The sequence below is a fragment of the Lepus europaeus genome, chromosome 11, assembly GCF_033115175.1.
Source record: "Lepus europaeus isolate LE1 chromosome 11, mLepTim1.pri, whole genome shotgun sequence".
NCBI lineage: Eukaryota > Metazoa > Chordata > Mammalia > Lagomorpha > Leporidae > Lepus > Lepus europaeus.
In genome coordinates this window covers 109,782,707-109,805,440 of record NC_084837.1, presented here as the reverse complement: position 1 = coordinate 109,805,440, position 22,734 = coordinate 109,782,707, and the positions used below count along the sequence as shown (strand labels likewise).

The following is a 22,734-nucleotide window of genomic DNA, read 5'->3' as shown; positions in this document are numbered from 1 at the left end:
TACCGACAAGTTCAATTTGTGTATTCGTGTTTATGTTGGAAACAAGACATTAAGGCCGGCTCCATGGCTTAATAGGTTAATCCTTCGCCTGTGGCGCCGGCACACCGGGTTCTAGTCCCAGTCGGGCACCGGATTCTGTCCCAGCTGCTCCTCTTCCAGTCCAGCCCTCTGCTGTGGCCCGGGAGTGCAGTGGAGGATGGCCCAAGTGCTTGGGCCCTGCACCCACATGGGAGACCAGGAGAAGCACCTGGCTCCTGGCTTCGGATCAGTGCAGCGCCGGCCGTGGCGGCCATTTAGGGGGTGAACCAATGGAAGGAAGACCTTTCTCTCTGTCTCTCTCTCTCTCACTGTCCACTCTGCCTGTCAAAAGAAAAAAAAAAAAAAAGAAGAAAGAAAAAGAAACAAGACATTTGGCCAACAAGTGCGTTACAATACGTTGATGCCTTCCATGATGTAGCCATGAATGCAAAACATATTCTTATTAAACAAGACCCTATTTAATAGAAATATAGTTTACATGGCCGTAATGTGTACACTGAAAGTTGAATTGGTTAAAAGTAAGTAAAACTTAAAATCCAGGCGTTGGGGTGGGTGTTTGGCACAGGGGGGTAAGCCACCACCTGCAGTCCTCACGTCTCGTGGTGAAGTGCCTGAGTTTCAGCCCTGGCTCTGCTCTCCACTTTGACTTCCGGCTAATGCCCCCCCCCCCCCCCAGGAAGCAGCAGGGGAGGGTCCCTGCCACTCACATGGGAGACCCAGCCTGACTCCCAGTTTCGGGCTGCATCCCCACCCTGGCTGTTGCAGGCATTTGGGGAGTGGACCAGCAGATAGATGATAGATAGATAGATAGATAGATAGATAGATAGACAGATAGACAGACAGATAGACAGACAGATAGACAGACAGATCCTTAACCCTCCTATTTTCCGACTCTCAGCTCAAACTCCCAAGGGCATGACAGCTTGAAGAAAGAGGCGTGTGCATGAGTTCCAGAAAGGAATGGACTCACAGGGATGCCTGGGGTGCTCCCGTCTGGTCTTAGCGGAGGGCGGAGAGCTGCCCACGCGGCCTGGCCTGTTGACAGGAGCAGGAAATGATGGGTCCACCTTTCTAAGCAGAGTCTAGACACGCACTGCAGCTGTCTGGCTCTGGGACACAGATTTGAGCTACGTCTTTTCACGCTGCCCACAGTACATTAAGATAAAGGAGTGTGGAAAATCCACTCCCTGCTTCTGCAGGAAGTAAGGCTTGAGAATGCGGGGCTGTGTGCTTGTCTGGCGGGGTCCTTTCTGGCCTCCAGGAACAGAAGCTGCTTCTGGCTTAGGGGAGCACAAGGATTTTCTGCAGGGAAGCTTGTTTTCCTGTGTTCATCTTCAGATTCCAGGCGAGACTCTTGAAGGCATTGCTTGGGTCACCTGTCTGCCCCTTGGTGATGGTCAGGGAGTGCAGTGGGGTTAGGGAGATGGGGCATTGTGACTGACAGATTCAACGGTTGTATGGAAAGGGTGTGGCATGAGAAAACTCAGCAGATATCCCAGTCTGGGCACCAGATGCAGGTGATGGAACGGGACACAAATAGTTTACTCGGAGTCAGGACAGCACACTTCCATGACTTCGCACGGGGCCTGGAAGATAGTACTCAACTTTTTCAGCTTCCTTTTCTTAAAACTCTGGTTCAGGGGCTGGCATTTTTGGCACAACAGCTTTGGCTGCCACCTACATTGCCAGCATCCTATAGCTGAGTGCCGGTTCAAGTCCTGGCTGCTCCTCTTCCCATCCAACTCCCTGTCGATGCGCCTGGGAAGGCAGCAGATGATGGCCCCAGGACTTGGGTCTCTGCCACTCATGTGGGAGATCAGACTGGAGTTCCAGGCTCCCGGCTTCAGCCCAGGGCAGCCCCAGCTGTTGCAGCCATTTGAGGGGGGAACCAACAGATGGGGGCAGGAGGAAAAGGTGGAGAAGTCGAAGCTGTGTGGGTTCCTGCAGCAGGAGAGGCAGAGAGGTGCCTGGCCCCCCTACCCTCAGAGAGCAAATGCGTGCGTCTCAGCAAATAGAACCTCAGCCAGCTTCCCCAAGTCATGCTCGGCCGAGGGACTCCCCCCTCCCCGCCCGTGGCTTGTGATTCGGGAGGAGTAACCTGTGTGGTCCCTTCTTCCAGAACTCCCTCCATCCACATACGCGTATGAACCTCTGCTGCACCCTCAGCTGGGCTTAAGGGTCCCCTGCACCAGCACAACACGTCGGAAACGGGAACTGAGTCATGACACACAGGCGTGTTTCTTGCACACCTGAGTTTGCCCGTGTAAGATGAGCTGCCTCTCTGTGCCCCTTACCTAACCAGACGGGGGCTATGTCCTGTTCTACGTATCTCCAGAGTCTCCCATGGTACTGGGCACGTGCAAATGCCCCGTGAATGCGCAGCCAATAACAATCTGAAGTTTACAGTTATACCAGGTGTCTTAGCAGGTGGAGCCGACCCTCTCAGGAGCCTGCTTGGCCTCCCGATCCGACTGGGACATCCTCGCGGGCGGGCCCGGTGTCTTGCGGTGTGTTAGACGGCAGCTGGACGCAGGAGGCACACACTCAGAGATGTTGGCTGAGTGAGTGAAGACGGGAGCCCTAGAGCGTGCCGTCTACAAGAGGGATGGGCGGTGCGGCACAGCCCGAGAGCTGGGTCTGAACCCTGTTTCTGGAACTTTCTAACTGCACGCTGTGCGTTACACACTCGATTTCCCTATCCACGGAATGGAGGTGATGATGTCTACATATCTATTACTCGGGAACGTGCTGGCGATGAGGCTGCCGGAGATAGCATTTTTGGAAAGGACCCTGCAAGTCAGGGTATGTGAGAGGCATTTTAAAACCGTGAAAAACAAACAATTGAAAGCCTTTCTCACCGATTACCCGTGAAGGCGCCCTTTGAAATATTCATTTCTCCCAGATCCAAAGCAAGAATAATGGGCCCTGTTTCTGCGGAATGACACCTGCTTGGAATGGCTTCTGTGTGCACAGATTAAAGCTGCAGTGTTGGTTAAAAAAGCCCAGAAGGTGTGGGCACTCAGCGTCGCCGCTAAGGGGCCCTTACCCCACGTCAGAGAGCCTGGGTTCCACTTCTGCTTCTGCTCCCGACTCCAGCTTCCTGCTAATGAACAACAGTGATGGTTCAGCTGGTTGGGCTCATACCACCGACGTGGGAGACCTGGACTGAGCTCGTGGCTCCAAGCTTCGGCCTCAGCTCATCTCTGGGTGTTGTGGACGTTTGGAGAATGAACCAGCAGATGGGAGCACTCGCTCTCTGCCTTTCAAATAATTTTTTTTTTCCTGTTTTTTCGTTGTTTGTTTGTTTTTTTGACAGGCAGAGTGGACAGTGAGAGAGAGAGAGACAGAGAGAAAGGTCTTCCTTTTTGCCATTGGTTCACCCTCCAATGGCCGCCGCAGCTGGCGCACCGCGCTGATCCGATGGCAGGAGCCAGGTGCTTCTCCTGGTCTCCCAAGGGGTGCAGGGCCCAAGCACCTGGGCCATCCTCCATTGCACTCCCTGGCCACAGCAGAGAGCTGGCCTGGAAGAGAGGCAACCGGGACAGAATCTGGTGCCCCGACCGGGACTAGAACCCGGTGTGCTGGTGCCGCAAGGCGGAGGATTAGCCTAGTGAGCCGCGGCGCCGGCCCAAATAATTTTTTTTTTTTAGAAGAGGGACAAATTCTCTAATATCATGCCCTAATATGCATGTGGGACATTATCCCTAATAGTATCTCCCGATATTATCTTTTAAATAGAAACCCAAAGCCAGCAGCCAAAATGTTTATTTTTTAAACAAATTGAAAATGTAGAGTCCTATTGCAGACACACTGCCATTAGATTATCTGACATTTTGATTAATCAGATATCACCAGGCTGCTCAAGCGCGTATGATAAATCATGTCCGAGACACCTGGATGGGCAGCGTCTCTGACAGCTGTTCCCACAGCCAGGAGCGGTGTCGGGGTGGGTGGGTGCCTCACCTCTCGAGAGATGACTCACGGGGACACACTGAGCGAGGCAATAATTAGAAGCAGTGCACTCGGGCTGCAAAATGCCCGGGCAGGGGGCCTCCTGGAAGGCTCCCTCCACAGCCCAGGAGGGGGCGAAGTGCATCCTGTGACATTTGAGGGGACACTGGCCAGGTCGGGGGCAGTGCAGATGGCCTCCCAGCCTGCTCCCCTCCCCTCCTCTCCTCCCTGCAGTCTCCAGGGAGGGACCGATTACCTAGGTCGAAGTACAGCCTGAGCAGGTGTTACCGATAGGGACCTAGAAGGGACTGGAATGCTGTACTGCGCGTAGCACACAAGGACTTTTGGCTTTTTTATTTTTTTTCCCCCCAAACCAAAGCATTAGTGAAGGCTTCAGAAATAAACCGCAAGTTCCCGTTCTAATGGATTCGGTGTGGGGTCATGTGCAGGATCTGTTATTCAAAATGTGCGTTTACAGCCCACGGTTGAAAATAGCTGCTTTTAAGATCCTTGGGGTTCAGACGCACTGCCTGGGGCAAGGCTGGGTGGCTTCTGTCGGCATCCGTCCCCCTCCTCGGCTGGACACTGTCCCCGTACTGCAGACATCTCTTCCGGGCCAAGGGAAAGGACACAGGACACTGTCCCTGACAGTGACCGAGAGGGCAAGAGAGAATACCGGACACTGGTGAGTGACAGCACAGATATTGGGAAAAGAATAAGGCAATAAGCAAGAGCTTCCAACTTTTTTTCTCTGAGCCCTCTGCCCCCAGGAGTGTGCCCAAGTCCCATGACCTTCCTGTTTGACCAACCAGCTTAACACCCCATGGTCCACCTCTGTGGGAGTCTTGAGCTCCCCCTAGGGGTTAGAGTGTGTTCCACCAGGAACCACAGCTCCACCTGCAAGACTTAGACTTCTGTGTACCCTAGGAGGGCACTGGGTAGCCCATGTGTCCATCAGCTATCTCTCTTTTTTTTTTTTTTTAAAGATTTTTATTTATTTATTTGACAGGTAGAATTACAGACCGTGAGAGAGAGAGACAGAGAGAAAGGTCTTCCTTCCATTGGTTCACTCCCCAAATGGCCTCCACGGCCGGAGCTATGCTGGTCTGAAGCCAGGAGCCAGGAGCCAGCAGCTTCTTTCCTGGTCTCCCATGCGGGTGCAGGGCTCCAAGCACTTGGGCCATCCTCCATTGCCCTCCCGGGCCACAGCAGAGAGCTGGCCTGGAAGAGGAGCAACCGGGACTAGAACCCGGTGCCCATATGAGATGCCAGCAACGCAGGCGGAGGATTAGCCAAGTGAGCCATGGCACCAGCTCCCATGAGCTGTCTCTTGAGAGAGCAAAGGAGGCTGTGGGGGTGGAGTCGAGAGGCTGGTGGAGTTGCTAAGGCTAGAAAGACCTGGCTATTGCAGGTGTTTGGGAGTAAACTAGTGGATGGAAGATCCCACCCTCCCCATCCCTCGCTTTCCCTCTAATGCTCTGCCTTTCAAATAAAGAAATAAATCTTTTAAATTTGACTCTAGACGTACAACTCATCCAACCCCTACCGTGAGTAGGACCTGAGCCCGGGACCAGCGCCTGAAATGAACGGGATTCCTGCCTGCACACGTTCACCGTCAGGGATGGGAGACGCCTCAGTGTCTGGAGGAGAGCAGAGTGCCACCTGCTAGAGGCTGGCACCAGGCCCCGTGGATGCATTATCCAGGCCCATCTGGGTGAGGAGGTTTCCCAAGAGGCAGACTGTGCAGACGGGAAGGCAGGGACATAAAGGACAGTGAGTGATACAGAAGCGTCTCGCGTGGCCCTGGAGAGGGGCCGCTGCCCGCTGCCAGCGCCGGGCTCTGTGCCTTCGGGACAGCCCAGTGCTCCTCAGGTCATTCCGAGACTGCAGTCCGGACACGTCGGCAGAACAGGAAGACACAGGCGCTGCACGTGCAGCCCGAACTGGAGCTGTAGAAGAAGAGCCTGGCCTAGCAAACACACAGGCTTTGTGTCATTCCTGCCCGAGCGAGGCCCTTCCCTGGGACTCTACAGGGCACCATGGCCCTGGGTTACAATCCCCCCTCCTTTGGTTCTGCTCTCTTTCTGCTTAGCTGTGCCTTTCAGATGGGCTTTAAAAGGACCCCTCTCCCCTCTGACTGCCCTACCTGCTACCTTGTACCATACAGAACTGTCGCAGTCAAAATGCAAGAGACTGGATCATTGGTAAACAACAGAGGTTCAAGGGGCTGACGATTCTGGAGGCTGGCAAATCTGAGAGTGTGTAACTGCTCCTTCTCGCGGCTGTCGAGGGCCCTCCTGCTGTGGCGCAACAGGTGCGGAGCGCCCCATGGGAGAGGGCCAGAGCACAAGGCCAGCTCCTGTCTTCTCAGACAGCCATGGATCCCACCATGAGGGGCCCGCCCTCGTGACCCCATCTCACCCTAGGTATTCCCCAAAGGCCCCTGCCAAATACCCTGAACACCGACTAACACCGAAACAACGGCAATCCAACCTCAGCACGCGGATCTGGGGAGGGCACACTCAATGTATAGCAAGACCCTGGTTGGCCGGGTTGTTGGTACTCTCGGCTCTGCCTGGGCTCCTCCCTCCTTCCTGCCTCCCTGTTAAATGCCAAGCTGGCAGAGGGCAGGTGCGCCCCACTCCATCCTGGCTACTCAGTATACCCTGCATAGAGGGCGCTGAATAGAAGCTCCCCAAATTGGATTGCGGGACATGAAGATTCAGCTCCTGGATTTAAACACATCAGAAATTGGAATTTACACGCGTTGGCAGTTTCGCCTGCCTTGGGCTGCCGCCGTGAACCCCTCCGGGGGAAGTGGAACAGGGCGATAAAGTGTGCATGAGTCTGGGAGCTGTTTAAAGAGTTGGAAGGCTAGAGGGGCTGCAGCCTGTGACTCGGGAGCCCTAGGCGTCATGTAAGAGCATGTGCACCGGTTTAATCCAGCGAGGAGCCGCGGGAGGGTCGCAGGCGTACTAGGGACTCTGTTTTTACAGCGATCGTCACGATCCAAGGATGGCAAAGAGGTTGGAGAGGGGTGGGTCTGTGGTCAGGAAGACCACGTAGGAAGCCACCAGGAGCTGCACAGGTGAGAGGCAGCAGGCAAGACAACACAACAGAGCTCATGCATTCACCCAGGTGCACAGAGAGGAAACACAACAGACCAAATTAGTGAAGCCAGGGATCGGATTAGATACGGGCGGGGGAGGAGAGGAGTGGGGCAGAGGGCTACGGGTGATGGTTGAGTCAGTCTGTGCTCGGAGAGGGGAAGGGCTGCGCGACAAGCAGGCAAACAGGAGAAGACCAGGTTGGTTTTCAGCAGACCTCCCCTGGAACCGTCTGGGGGAGACACAGCACACGCTGCAGGAGACAATCACGTTGGTTGAGAACTTTCCACTTTCCCAGCTGTGTTCATGAGTTAACAGTTTCTCACAATCAGAGGGAGGCCTCTGACACATGAGATTGGGAAACCACGGATGCTGTATACCCTCAAACTACTCCCCCATCCCGGAGACCTCAATGCACTATAGCATAGTCAGAGCTCCAAGGGATCCTGCCATCAACACACCTGTTCGATCTCATGTGGTCCAGACTCATTCAAGGGGAGAACACTTCGGATGACGGCCAAACATGGAAGCCACCGTCTGAGAAGTGCTAGTCACCGATGACGGGTCATGCCGCAAGAGTGGATGTTTATACTGGTCCAGGTGTGTGTACTGGTGGGGAGGATAAGGATAGAATCCTGGGTTAATCACTCTTATTTTTTTGAGGGAGGGAGAGAGAGAGAGAGAGGGGGAGGGAGAGAGAGAGAGAGAGAGAGAGAGAGAGAGAGAGTTCATCCACTGGTTCACTTCCCAAATGCCCTCAGTGACCGGGGCTGGGCTCAGGGCAGAAGCTGGGAGTTGGAAACTCAATCCAAGTCTCCCATGTGGGTAACAGAAACCCAGTCCCTGCTGCCTCCCAGAGTCTACACTAGCAGGAAGCTGGGTTCAGGAAGAGATGAGTATTGAACCCAGGCACTCTGACAAGGGATGCAGATGTAACCACTAGGCTAAATACCCATCCCGGGTAATACCCACTCGTGACATCCCTGGAGCCTGGCCCTACACCACACTGCTGACAGCCACCAAGGAGTGCTGTGGCCATTTTTGTGTCAGTGCTGGTCATCGCTGCGGACTGCCTCCCCTTCCTGCCGGCCTTGTTTAGTGAGCAACGTGAACTGCTTGGACAATCACTTAGTGAATGACACTGAAGGAGAGACAGAGGAATCAGCGACCACACGACCTTGGAGTTGGACAGTCCCACCCCGCTGCTGGTCCACGCTCTCTTCTGCGGCCTGACGCCTGCCCCTGGACTGTTTTCTAAGCACTCAGAAAACTTGAGTTTGCTTCACTGGTCTTTTCCCGCCCTGGCAGTCTTGGTCCAGAGCCTGGCTGTGATTCACAGCCCCAGGATCCAAAGCTGTCATTTGTTCTGCCTTGCCTTTGGAGGACATTTAGAGAGATCATAAAATGTATTGATTTTAGTGAGTGGAGGAAGAGAAACAGTGAGAAGTCGCAAATAAAACAAGAGCGTGCTACTCTGAGAGGTAAGAAGAAAACCAAGAGTTCGCGGAAGTCAAACAAAAAAGTCGCTTCAAGGAGACTGATTCCCAAGCCCCAGTGTTCCGTGAGATCCACAAAGGCCGCCGTGGACCTGGCTGTCCGAGTGCTTTTCCCAGAAGAGCTGGGGAGAAGCCATGTGTCACAAACACTGTGTACAAGAAGTTCGAGAAGTGAATGGGATGAACTAAAGGAACCCAAGAGTAGACTGCTCTTTCTAGAAGCATCATCCAGAACCAAAAGGTGGAAGAGGGGCCTGGACAAATTCAGGAGTGCCGAAGAGACTCCAGGTGGGAGAAGGGAGACCCCATTTGCCAGGGGAGACGAAAGTGGAAAACACAGCAGATTGGAGAGAGACAGAGGCCCCCTAGAAGGTGGGAGCGAGGGAATCCAGAGCTCAGAGGAGATGCTGCCCAGGAGGAGGGGCGCCAGGGCTGGGAGGGCTGGAGGGGGAGTGGCGCACTCTCTTCCTACCTGTAACAAGGTGCCACGCAGCAGGAGGCTTCAAACAATAGAAGTGCATGGGCCATGGCTCTGTGGGCTGCGAGCCTGGAGTCAGGGTGTGGGCAAAGTCTCCTCGTCCCCCGGGGGAAGGGTCTGTTCCAGGCCTTTCTCTCAGCTTCCAGTTTCACTGACAACCCTTGGAGCTGTCTCTGCCTTCGCTCCCACATGGCATTCTCCCCTTGTGTGGCCATGTCCGCGTTTCCCTGTTTCATAAGGGCGTGAGTTGGGGGTTAAGGGCCCACCCTCGTCCCCGGCTTCAGTGTGGCTCCATTGTAGCTGATGAGGTCAGTAGCAGCCCTACTCCAGATGACTCACACTCTGCTGTGTTGGGGTTAGGACTTCAACACCTCTTCTTTCTGGAGGGGAGGTGGGGATGGGGGACACAGCTCAACCTCTAGCCGGTGGTAGCTTTACTTGGTATCTCTGCTTTTCCCCGAGATCCGTGGCTGCACTTGTGTGGGGACAAGTGATACAGAGGTGATCTCATTCCAAGGGCAAAAGCTGTTTCCTTTTCCTTTTTTATTTTCCCCCAAGATTTATTTCATTTATTTGAAAGGCAGACTTAGAGAAGGGGAGGGAGACGGATCTTCTATCTGCTGGTTCCTTCCCCAAGTGGCCTCAAGACCCAAGACTACACTGGGCCAAAGCCAGGAGCCAGGAACTCCAGCTGGCCTCCCTCATGGGTGGCAGGGCCCGTGTACCTGGGCCATCTTCCTCCGCCTTCCCAGTAGCATCAGCAGGGAGCTGGATCAGAGGCTGAGCAGCCAGACTGGAAGGAGAGCTGTAATGCAGCACAATGGTTTAACCCACTGTGCCACAACCCCAGCCCCTAAAGCTGCTTCTTCGTGCCTCTTCCCAGGTGCTGGCCGGTGGGCATGTGCTGGAATAGGATCTGATAGTAACTCACCTGCTTGTCATTCCTTTCAACTCCCCCCCTTACCTCGCGACTCCCAGCAGAGCTGAGCGGTCTGCTCTCGCTGTATCTGGACAGGCAGACCGAAGCCGAGCAACAGAGAGGTGGAGACCCTAGCTTTTGATTTCCCAGTGAGACTTCTGGAATTCCCAACAGAGGCCGTGATGGTGAGAAAAGAATTGCGAGTCCAAGAGGCTGGCTAAGGGCTATGCCATAAACAAGAAGGTGCGTGATTTATTGATCAAAGAACCCATGCCCGCACCCTAGACTTGACAGAGACTCTGCGGGCTCGAGGGGAGAAGGATGAAGAGAGACAGCGAGCTGTGCACCTGCTCCCAGCACTGACCCGGTCTGTGCACTCCGGAGCACCCGCCTCCACCAGGCCACCCCCTACTTCCACCCCATCCACAGATTGGGCTGCCACATACAATTAGGCTGAAGACAACCCCTCTTGCTGCAAGTAATGACTCTGATAATAATGAGGACTGAAAACCACCGACCGAGGCCAGAATCTTCATGTTTCTAACGGGGCTTCCAAGGCCCATGGAGAACAGCCAGGCAGGTCTGATTCCCGATCACGGTGACTGCCTGCATAGCATTGGCAGCCAGGATGGAGAGTATTGGCTTAGAACATGATCCACATCAGAGATGCAATGTGTTCTTTTGTGCCTGAATGACAAATATTTGAACAAAGTGCTGAGGATGCCAGAATCTCAGGCTAAATCTTCCCGTCCCTTTGGCTTGGTCTGCTGACCAAAGGCCATGAAGGAACTCCACGGGGAAGGCCAATGTTGATTTTTCACTGCACGTAACAGAGCTGAACATACAGCGTGGGACATGCGCTGCGCTAAGCACTTTCCACACATCGGTGCCTGCACTACTACACAGAATCAGCACAGGGAAAAAACTCGCACACAAGCTGCCTGGCTGCATTCAAACCCAGGAATCTTCCAGAAACCCAAGTGCTTCTCCTAACCACGACGCTCTCCTGTCTCTATACATGACACCTGTTGGGTTTTCTCTAAAAACTTCCTTGTGACAACTGGAAAGCAACGTGAAGACATGGGTGTCCGTCAGCTACCTACTGTGTGCCAAGCCCCGTGCATCTGCCCATTGATCTAATTTCTATTACTCAGAGATTCCACCCGTCACTAATTTTAATCTTCCAGGACGAGAGCTGAGCTTCCAGAAAAAGCCCCGAATTGGTGTATGGATCAGTGACTTCACTCAATTTACACCTAACGAGGCTCATCTAACTCTGGCGCTCAGAAAATCACATTGCTTCTCCCTTTCAAGTTACAAAATAAAGGCCAAGTTCTCAATCCGGCTCTCGAAGCCCCCATCGTACCGTGCTCCTGACCCCCTACAACCTGAGTTAACCTCTCTTCTGCCCCGTGGCAGTATCAGGGCCAAACCTACCCAGAATTAGCTCTGTGCAGGAGTCACCTTTGCTCCAGGTGGGGGACGCCCGGGGGACCAGTTAATCCCTGTGTCCTAAAGCAGCTTGCACAGACTGGCAATTGGTAAGGGCTCACTGACCAGTAGCCAAATGGATTTAAAAAGTTAAAGACGCCATTCTTAACTCGTGAGAAAAGACAAGATACAGCACAAAGGCCCTGGCCTAGGGCCTTTAATAAGCATAGGATAAGCAGGGCTCCTGGAGAGACCACGCAACCCTGCCTGAAGCCAGATAAAGACAGTGTAGCAAAGATTGGATGTAGAGGAGCTCAGCTGTCCTAAGCAATGGACACAACCCTGCAGGTGTAAGCCAAGAAGGAACTCGGTGGAAGGATACTCCCACACTCAGGGAATTGTCTGGAAGACTGACCGTGGGGGACATATCCACTTGAGCACCGGGGCCTGGACTGAATGAACTCCTGACTGTTCTTTCTTGGCTGCCTCCTTTCAAGGGTCAGTTTTAGGCCGCGTGCAGTTAGCTCAACCCAGGTCCATGCTCAGCCCTTGGCCGAGACACATGTATGATATAATGAAGCGTCAGGAACCCCCTCGGCTCCCGCAATGGTGGCCTGGACAGCTGAGTGTAGGCTTCAGAGCCATCTGGAGGTTCCGAGGGCTTTCGCGACTCTAAATCCACCCGGACATCCCGGGGTCAATGATCTGCCCCCGCCCCTTTTCCTGACAATTGTTCAGTTTTCACAAGGGCCCTGGCACAGCCATCTATTCCACGAACAATGCCCTTCAGCAACCCAGGGGATCGAACTCTGAGTTTGGTCTTCAGCCATTTCGGTTCTGAGACTACAAGAATTAAGAGGTTACCTTGGCGATGTCCCAAAGCCTCCCCAAAGTTCCTCTCTGGCTCTTGAAGCTACGCTCCAGGGACTGGACCTGTTGGATGTTGAACTTGAAGTTATCGGACGCTGCTAGAGACACGGACCTTTGCCTGCCATCTCAGGCATTGTTTCTGGTCACAAGCAGTAGAGACCGTCTACGACTCCCTTAACATGCTCACGGAGATGCTGTTAAGGAGCTCACAGAGTTAGCTGGGAGGCTGGACCATGAGACGTGGAGACAGGGTAAAAACTAGGTTGGAAATACTCGACCCTCAAGGTCCCACAACACAGGAGGAGAAGCCTGCAGGGCCGAGCTCAGTGTGAGTTACCCCTTGGCTGCACTGGGTTGGCGGGGCGGGATCTGGCAGAAGGGACACCCAGGGACCCTCCTGGGTCAACTCCCAGTTTCCCAAGTGGGGAAGCCGGACACCTGGATCTCCCCCAAGGAAATGGAGCGTGGTAGGCAAGTGAAGGGGATGCCAAGTGGTGCAGTCTGTGTCCGGCTCCTCGGTCAGGAGTGTCCCGCAGAGATGTCACCCCCATCGGACCCTGCCTTGGCCGAGGCCTCAGAAACTCCATGCCAAGCCCTCCTGTGCCCCGTGGGGGAGGGACAGCAGGGTGTGTGCCGGTGTTCACTTTCCTAGGTTTCATCTTGCCTGGAGTCAGGTCCCCAGGACTCCACAGTCTGGGCTGGGCTCCTGCGGCTCCTTCCAAAACCGCTCTGACCTCCCTGACATTTCACTACCTGCACCTGCTTTTGCAAAACTGCTTTGGAGACATCATCTCCTCTGTGGTCTGAGGTTTCCTAAGGCAAAGAATGATATAATTTCTCAGCGTTCAGAACTGGGAAATGTTCCTGAAAATTAATTTCTCATTCGTTCCCGAGTCTGGCGTTGACAACCTCCTAACTCACCCCCACTTCTCTATTGCTGTAGATCTGCAATTGTTTGTTGGGTTCTGGGCTCCTGGCGTCCATTTCCCCTTCCAAACCACACCCAAACACCTTCAGAACAATTAATCCCCCAACCGCTTGGGCTATAATCACAGCAGGCTCACACGTGTGCACATCCACACACGTGTGCACACGTATACACGGCCAGGAGAAGGGCTGGATGCTCCCTCTTTGTTCGGTGAATTTTGAAAAGAACGACAAAGAGGCTGAAAACGGTTGGACAGTCCCTCGGCCCAGGGCTGGGTCCTTAGCCACTCTGTGATTGTCCGTCTGCATCTCTAACTCCGGGGCTGCCCCCATCCCTTGTTCATTTCCACATCTGCTCCTACAGCTTGCCCTCGGTTTTCTGGTTCTCCCGTGTCTTCCCAACACCTTCCCTCTTGCTTCCGTTTGCCTGAGTTAATGTCTATCGCCGGCAATCAAATACAAGCAACCCATCGAAGGTCAGCTCCCAGGGTGACCTGTGCCATCCCTCAGGGGGCCCAGCAGGACAGAACAAGAGCTGCCCCCGTGGTGACCGGCACAGGGCCCTGTGCCACTCCCTTCCCCAGGCTCCCACCGCCATTCCCCGGATGACCCCCAAGTAGTCTGCTGTTCTCCCATCCTTGTCTTGAGTAGGCCCCTGGGAGAACCCAGCCTAGGACACTCAGCCCAGTTTCCACCCGCTCACCCCGCCCGGGGATCACTCTCCCGTCAGTTTGAGATGTGAACACTGGATGCGTGGGGGCGTCTCCACAGCAGGTGTTTGGGGCAGTGGGGAAGAAACCCGCATCCCACGTTGGAGCACCTGGGTTTGAGCCTGGCTCCACTCCCACTCCAGCTTCTTGCTAATGCACACCCTGGGAGGAAGCAGGAATACCTGGGTCCTTGCCACCACGTGGGAGACCTGGATGGAGTTCTGAGCTCCTGGCTTTGACCTGGCCCAGCCCCTGCTATTGTGGGCATCTGGGGAGAGAACCGGCAGATGGGCGGTCTCCTTGTGTCTCTGTCTCCTCTCGCTGCATCTGTTTCCATCTCTCTTTCTCTGCCTTTCAAATGAAGATGAAAAAGACACCAAAATGTAAACAATAAAAAAAATCAGTGAACGTGGGCTCCTCACGAATCAGACGAGGCCACATCTTGCGTGATTCTGTGCATACAGAGTGCCCTGAATAAGCAGGTCCACAGGGACAGGAAGCCTGTGCGCACTTCCCAGGGCTGCAGAGCAGGGGCGAGGCGGGAGGAAGCACTGCTTAGCAGACGCAGATTTTTTTTTTTTTTTTTTTTTGACAGGCAGAGTGGACAGTGAGAGAGAGAGAGAGAAAGGTCTTCCTTTGCCGTTGGTTCACCCTCCAATGGCCGCCGTGGCCGGCGTACCGCACTGATCCGAAGCCAGGAGCCAGGTGCTTCTCCTGGTCTCCCATGGGGTGCAGGGCCCAAGCACTTGGGCCATCCTCCACTGCACTCCCTGGCCACAGCAGAGAGCTGGCCTGGAAGAGGGGCAACTGGGACAGAATCCGGAGCCCCGATCGGGACTAGAACCCGGAGTGCCGGCGCCGCAAGGCGGAGGATTAGCCTAGTGAGCCGCGGCGCCGGCCCAGACACAGATTTTGTTCAGGGCAATGGAAGAGCTCTGGAAATTGCGGCGATGCCCACACACTGCAGGTATGAGGGGTATCCGAAACATCACGGAGAACGTGCATGGGATTCAAAATTCCTCTAGGTTTATTCATTTTATTTGAAAGACAGAATGAGAGAGAGAGAGAGAACTTCCAAATGCTGGTTCGTTCCCCCAAATGCCCACACAGCCTGGGATGCACTAGGCTGAAACCAGGAGCCAGGGATACTGCTTGGGTCTCCCCCATGGGTGCCAAGTACTTTAACTATCGTTGCTGCCCCCCCCCCCCAGGATGTTCTTAGCAGGGAGCTGGATGGGAAGTGGAGGAGCAGGCACTCCCACCAGCATTCAGATATGGGATGCAGGCTTCGCAAACAGGGCTTTCACCACCACATCCTCCCCTCAAAATGTTTCTGCACCAAAATGAACTTCCTTTTTTTTTTTTAAAAAAAAAAAAGTTATTTTATTTATTTGAAAGGCGGAGCTACAGAGAGAGAGAGAGAGGCAGAGAGGAAGATCTTCCATCTGCTAGTTCATGCCACAACGGCCGAGGCTGGGCCAGGCCCAAGCCAGGCGCCAGGAGCTTCTTCCAGGTCTCCCACACAGGTGCAGGAGCCCAAACATATGGGCCATTTTCCACTGCTTTCCCAAAGTAAGAGCAGGAAGCTGGATCAGAGGTGGAGCAGCTGGGACTCGAACCAGTGCGCATAAGGGATGCTGGCAGTGCAGGTGGAAGCTTTACCCACCAGGCCACCATGCCAGTCCCTAAACTTATCTTTTAGTGCCATTTCTCCAGAAGCTTTCTAAAGTACGTTTGTGGGGCCAGCGCCGTGGCTCACTTGGTTAATCCTCCGCCTGCTGCGCCGGCATCCCATATGGGTGCTGGGTTCTAGTCCCAGTTGCTCCTCTTCCAATCCAGCTCTCTGCAGGGCCCAGGAGGGCAGTGGAAGATGGGCCAGGTGCTTGGGCCCCTGCACCTGCGTGGAAGACCGGGAGGAGGCGCCTGGCTCCTGGCTTGGGATCAGTGCAGTGCGCCAGCCATAGCGGCCATTTGGGGGGTGAACCAACGGAAGGAAGACCTTTCTCTCTCTCTCTTTCTCTCTCTCTCTCTCACTGTCTAACTCTGTCAAAAAAAAATGTCGGTAAAGTACTAGTATAATTAATGGTACTAAATCATACACTTGTTCAAATGGTAACTTTTATGTTGTGTATATTTTACAATTGAAAGCTAACAATCAGTGAAGAAGAAAGACAGCGGATCTCGCCTCATTTCAAGTACATGAGCTTTGACGTGTGTTGCGTTTTGCCTAAGCCGTCACCCACAACAGGCTCTGGGATCCCTTCTGCTTCCGGTAACGACTTCCCGGTCTGGGGTCTCATGGTCCTGCACGTTTGCTGGGTCTGTGGACACTCAGCCCACACCTCAGGAGTTCAGCTGCTCTGCCTGCCCCATTCTCAGAGCTGGGCCCACAGCATGGTGGCTGCAGGTGCCTGTGAGCCTCCCACAGATGGGGAGCACGCTGTGCCCCCCTTTGCACGCTGCTTGGTAGGCCTCTCACACACCCAGGGCCCCGAGGGTCAGGTTAGAGGCTAATGACGCCCGGGTGGAGGAGGCGCGCACAGAAGCTGTGCAGCTGTTGGAGCAGCCAGAGCCAGATGTTCGGCTGCTGATCTTTTCTGGTTGACGGTGAAAGTTCTGAAGGGTTGCTCCCAGGAGACAGTCAGCTGTGTCTTAGAAAACAGTTAAAAGAGACTGCCTGGGTGTTAAGGAATCAGGACCAGAGATTGGCTATGGTTTTAGAAACCAGAGGTCGCCCAGTGGTAGCTGTATGGCTTGCAGGTTTTTTTTTTGGCCTTTGAAGCATTTTTTAAAGAATCGGTTGCCATCAGTTACAAATCACCCACCGGCCGCCACCTCCTACACCTTCCTCCTGGCTGGCGTCACCTGCCCGGCCAGAGAGAGCATGCATGCTTCCTTGTCCCAGTGCCACCACTCAGGCGTGATGCGATCACACAGCCTGTCCTGAGCCGCTCTTCTTAGGCAGGGGCTGGCGAGTAGAGCATACACACAGCAGTCCTGTCTGCCCTGTGTCTGTCCAACAAAGCTTCCACGCAGAGCACACACTGGTTCTTTGGACCAAAAAGGAGTTTTGACACCTTCTCACAGCACCATGGGGTGCAAAGGCAGAGGCCCCAGGCCCCGACAGGTGCACTCAGGGGGGAGGGAGCCTAGGATCCAGGACCTCAGCTGTGATTGGCAGCAAGAACCTTGTCTCCCAAGAAGGTTCTTTGAGCGGACCCAGGCTTCACCTAGCCCTGCCCAGCCTGGATTTCCCAGCCTCCCTTGCACGTGGGTGGACCTGAGTTCCCGCTAGCAGGATACAGTTTCCCACACAGAGTGTCCCACCCTCTTTCCTTTCCCGTGGGTGGAAGGGGGAGGAGCCGAGCCTCTGATGGAGGGCACAGTCCCCCACGGAAGAAGGACCCTGGGTTGTGGTAACCTCTCTCAAACCTACCGGGTAGCCTTGCTTTCAACCTCACTCCTATCACCAGCAAATTCTTTCAAAGTAAGGTTATGATGCCTTTTCAGAAGTGCTATAAGGCCGGCGCCATGGCTCAATAGGCTAATCCTCCGCTGCGGCGCCGGCACACCAGGTTCTAGTCCCAGTCGGCGGCCGGATTCTGTCCCGGTTGCCCCTCTTCCAGGCCAGCTCTCTGCTGTGGCCAGGGAGTGCAGTGGAGGATGGCCCAAGTCCTTGGGCCCTGCACCCCATGGGAGACCAGGAGAAGCACCTGGCTCCTGCCTTCGGATCAGCAGCCATTGGAGGGTGAACCAACGGCAAAGGAAGACCTTTCTCTCTGTCTCTCTCTCACTGTCCACTCTGCCTGTCAAAAATTCAAAAAAAATAAATAAAATAAAAACAAGTGCTATAAATTGCAAATCCATTCAGGTGCAATGTTTCATCTAGCGCCAAGAGAAAGTGCTGTCCCTCGGACTCCCCTGGCTTGTGACTCTTTTGTTGGACACTTAAGACTCCAAGAGGGGGAAAAAAAGACCCCCATGCTCAAAGAATCCCCGGACTAGAGGGGAGGGAAAGAAGGTCTAGATACATCCCACGACATGTGACGTCACAGTCAGTCTGCTCACTGCTACACATTCGGAAGTTCTAACTGTCAGTGGGCTGGGCTTGGGGGACACCAAGAGCCCATTACACACACAGAACCGTGCGTCCTTGATGACAGTGAGGGGCCAACTGCAGCCTGTGGTGCACCAGGCATCATTGCATCACACAGCGCTTGCGTTGCTTCACGACCACGTTAGCGCTCATCTCAGCGGGAGAGAGGACCAAGCCTCTCCACCCTCTGCGGCTCCTCCGCTGCCTCTCTGGCTACGCTGATTCTATATTCTACTGTGGGCGGATCTGCTCACCAGCGCTTCTCCCAGCTCGTGGGGTCGAGCCAGCTCTCTCGTCCTCCACGGTCCCCCAGGCCCACGTGGACACGCGGCACGTATCCGCCCAGGGAATTTATGAACAGTTACATCCGGCATAGCAAACGTGTCTCCCCGAGCCGTCCAGCTTTTACTCACAGGGTCTGCTTGCCCAGCTGCGTTGAGAAGGTGCCTGGGGCTGCGGGCTGACGGAGCTGGGATTTTATTAGTGGAGACTCTTTGGGGCCTGAGAGTCGGAAAGGGTAGCACAGGTGCTGGGAGTTGCCAGCTCCGCGTCAGATGGCATGAATGGGATCACGAAGCCCGTGCATTGTGCTGCTTCTGTATCCATCAGAAGATGGCCAGTGCTGACCAGCTGGTGAAAACACTTGCTGGGAGCTAATTGGCTTTTGCAGGTAGCTAATGGCTACGCTTAACTATGCCAAAAGCTGGTTGGGTTCAAGCAAGTTCATCTGATAAATGCACTCATACTAAATTTAAAAAAAAAAAATCCTTTGATAAGGTCCCCTGGCAACTTAACTCTCTTACGAGCCAAGGTGGGGGCTCACAGATGAGACTCACAAACCCACCTCCCCCCACCAAAATCTCAGAGGAAATCCATCGGGGTCTGGCCAGTGATGCTTGCCAGTGTTTTGTTTATCTATTCATCTTCAGCCTCCTTCAGCCTCATCTATTCATCCCAGCCTCCTGGGGCAAATTGTGAAGAATAAACACGTGTGTGCGGCCGTGGACGTGAGCTGAAGGCCTTGCGGGCCATCAGCGGGGAGAATTCATTAATCCCACTCCCGTCCTCCCATCCACCTTGGCGTCTCCATGTCCATTTACTTTACCATCATTTATTTTTAATCGGAAAATAAGTTACCTCGGCTCAGGGTTTTTTTTTTTAAACATCTCATAGAAAATCTGACTCAAAGATGCTGGGTACGGGCTATGAAAAATGCATTTGCTGCCAGCCAGCAAGGCATCCGGGTTGCTCAAGCCCAAGCTATTTGCCGTTATCCTTGGCTCCTGATCCTCGCTACCTGTATTCAATCAAGGCACTCGAGGGCAAATTGATGATACCCTTTCCTCTCAAGGCCTTGGCTGCGGTCAGACCCTGAGGGAAGCAAGACAATCAAAGACAAAGAAGTAGAGAGAAGAAGGAGGAAATCAATAAGTGAAACGAAGACAGAACTCGGCAGCTTGGTCTATAAGGACGTCCACGTGTGTGCCCACATGCAGGCGACTTTCGCGTGGTAACCGCGGTGGATCTGACCCACTGCAGACACTCGGAAGGATGGCTGTGCCAAACAGATCTGGGTTGGTGCCTGGCATTGAGTAGGACTTCAGTAAACCATAAATGCAAGTGGAATTTGCTTCAAGGCGAGCAATGGTTGAAGCCGAATCTTTAGCCGGCACTGACACGCGGCAAATGATCACGCCTTCGACCCAGTCCCTGACTTTTGTATTCATTTAAAAACAGTAAAAGCCTCTGTTGCCAACATCCCGCACAAACCTGTCCTAAAGCTTGTCAGTTCACAAGTCAGGCACAGAGAAGGGGAGGAGAACGGAAGGCTAGGATGGCCCGAGAAGGGACTTCTACTTTATTCTGGAGTCCCTGATGGACCATCAGATGGTTCGAACATGAAAGCAAAGAGACTGGGTCTACAGTGGATTGAAAATGATATTGAGGGAGACACAGAGGAAGAATTAAAGAAGAGAAGCCGGACACGGGGACGCAAGTTAGAAAGGAGTGGCGGGGGCCCGCGCTGTGGCACCGCAGGACACCCAGAACCTGTATCAGGGTGCCCAGGATCAAGTCTCACCTCCGCTTCTGATCCAACTTCCTGCTGATGCACTGGGAGGCAGCAGAACTCCTTGGGTTCCAGCCACTCACATGGAAGACCATGATGGAGTTCTTGGTTCCTGGTTTCACCTGGCCTGGCCCTGAATGAACCAGAGATGAGCCACGTGAGGGAGCCAATGGGAAACCTGCTTTTGTGTAAGGACCACCCAACTTGGAGCCACACAGCGCCCCCAGAGCCCAAGCATCAGGCAGGAGCCCATCTTTGATTTGATTGCACACTGGAGGAAGCACACACAGGGAGAAACTGCGCACTGCACCTGCGTGCCCTGGGTTGATCTTCTGACCCCACATGGGCTTGCTGAAAACAGACCTCAGGTAACCAGAGCCAGGATCTCCACTCAGACCCCACAGAGAATTTGTAACCGGGCAAGCAAGACAGTCTGCAAACAGTGAAATGCTTTATAAAGCAAATTTCACAGCACACAGGTGGTTCGAAGGGTGGTAAAAGGGGGAAACTAAAGCTCATTTTATCTTGAACTTTCAATCTATTTATCTGCACATAGGAACCACCGTAGAACTCGTTATGATTCTCATTGATTTTCTCCTAAAATAGTTAACCACAACTGTTAAAAATGTATTAAATTTTCAATTTTTATCTTACAGATTTGAAATTTGATGATTGTCATGCATGAAATTTCATAGAATTAGTCTGTGTCTCCACTCTCCCTAACTTGTCTAGTGCCTGTCAGAAGGCTTGAGGGTTAAATTTTTTTAAAATGTATTTTCAAGTGAATGCATTTCTACAGTACCTTCAACAGGTGCCAATCTTCATGGGCGCAGTAATAATATTTTCTTGAAAAAAATGACTATTTCTAGAGCCAGTAGATCATACATCACCTTTATTGCTTCCTTGGTTTGAATGTTTCTGAAATGTGATTTGGACGATTGTATAAGCTAAAATAGAAGGTGAATATGAAAATTAATATTAACTTAAAATTGCACCAACTGGAGTAAGAGATTATTTTAAGATAGCATTATACTAAGAGGGAGAGAAAGAGAGAGAGAGAGAGATTATATGAGGTTACTTCAAACAGTTAGTGGAAAATGGAATTGTTTATTTGGTGCAAAAATTGCTGGAATTCATTCATAGTTTTCTCAAAACATGCATTACCATGAGCTTTTTGAAGATCCTTTGTAGGCATCAAATTTCAACAGTTTTTGCACCAAAATAAACCGACCTTTTAAACCCACTTTTCCATGAACTTCTTCAAGTTCCCTCATATAAGCTTAAATTGTCTCTGGCTGTTAATGTGAGTGATTCATTTTTTTCCTCCTATTGCATTTAAGTTTTTAATAAAATGAGACCTATCAGGAATGTTGTCTGGAAACCCAAATACAATGCGGCTGGTTCTGGACGTGTTACCTTTCTTTTTTCCCAAACAATACACAAGGGAGACGTGTTCTCTCACCTTGCTAAATGACCTGTAGCATGGCATGGATCCCATGGCTCCAAACTGTCTTTTCAAAAATACTTGCAGAGCGAGCAGCTGCCTCAGAAGACAGAGGAAAGGGGACATTCGATCACTGTCCGTCACAGGAGTCGTCCCTGAATCCACAAGTCCAGAGTCCACGGTTCCACTTACCCACAGTCACCTGCAGTTGGAAAAGATCGATGGAACATTCCAGAAATAAACAATGCACTCTGAGCAGCGTGACGAAATCTTACAGTGTCTCTGTCCCCTTGTCCCTTTCTCCGGCATAGCCCTGTGTGAGTACAGCCCGCTCTGTGGCGGTGGAGAGAGAGCCCACATTCTCACATATTCATTACGGTATATTGTTATAACAGCTCTCTCACAGTATTAGTTATTGCTGTGAATCTCTTAGAGGGCCCACTCTATAAGTTAAACTATGTAAGTATGTATAGGAATAAAAAGAGTATAGAGAGTTCAGAATTAGTCACAATTCAGACATGCACTGGGGGGTTGGGATGAGGGACACCACTATATATATACATATACAACACACACACACATTATATATATAATGACTCTCTGGGGCTAAGGTCAGGCAGATCTGCACACTGTCTAGTAGGAAAGAGCTGGATTCCCTAGGTTCCGTGATCCTCAGCTGTGACACTAACCCACTAAATGCATTGCAGGCTCCTGGGCTCCTCCACGGCACCCCTGCGGGCCTTGTGGGCAAAGCCAGTCAATGCCAACAGAAAGCTCACTTTGTGTGCCGTGCCATCCATCAACAAAAAAGTCTTGGCTTCTGCTCTGGGAGCCTCCTGTCTACCACAGGTGTCTCTGAAACCATGGCCAGCTGCCTTGCTGGTCTGGAAAAGGGTAAAATCTCAGACCCTTGACAGCTTTGGGCAACGGGGGTGAGATGCAGACCAAGACATGACTTTCTAGAAGAGATGGCCTTGCGTTCTGGGGCCAGGCTAGGGGATGAGATAAGACATCCTGTCATATATATATATATATATATATATATAGATAGATAGATAGATAGATATAGATATAGATATAGCTGTCATTGCTCTCACCCAAGGGGTGAACGAGAGGGAGGAAGGAGGACTTGGAGCAAAAGGTAAAATTAAATCAAGCTATCCCCAGTGATGCCTTGGTTCTTACTCTCCTTTGAGCA

The 22,734-nt window shown here is 52.7% G+C and overlaps 1 long non-coding RNA gene across 1 annotated transcript; it reads right to left on the bottom strand.

Annotated features, from left to right (window-relative positions):
* Positions 1 to 9,561: 9,561 nt before the first annotated feature.
* On the bottom strand, positions 9,562 to 21,666 carry LOC133769656 (uncharacterized). Its single transcript, XR_009867219.1, has 4 exons — positions 21,555 to 21,666; positions 20,895 to 21,039; positions 20,105 to 20,225; positions 9,562 to 9,876 (listed from the first exon to the last, which is right to left on the bottom strand). It is a non-coding gene; the product is annotated as an uncharacterized LOC133769656 (long non-coding RNA).
* Positions 21,667 to 22,734: the final 1,068 nt, after the last annotated feature.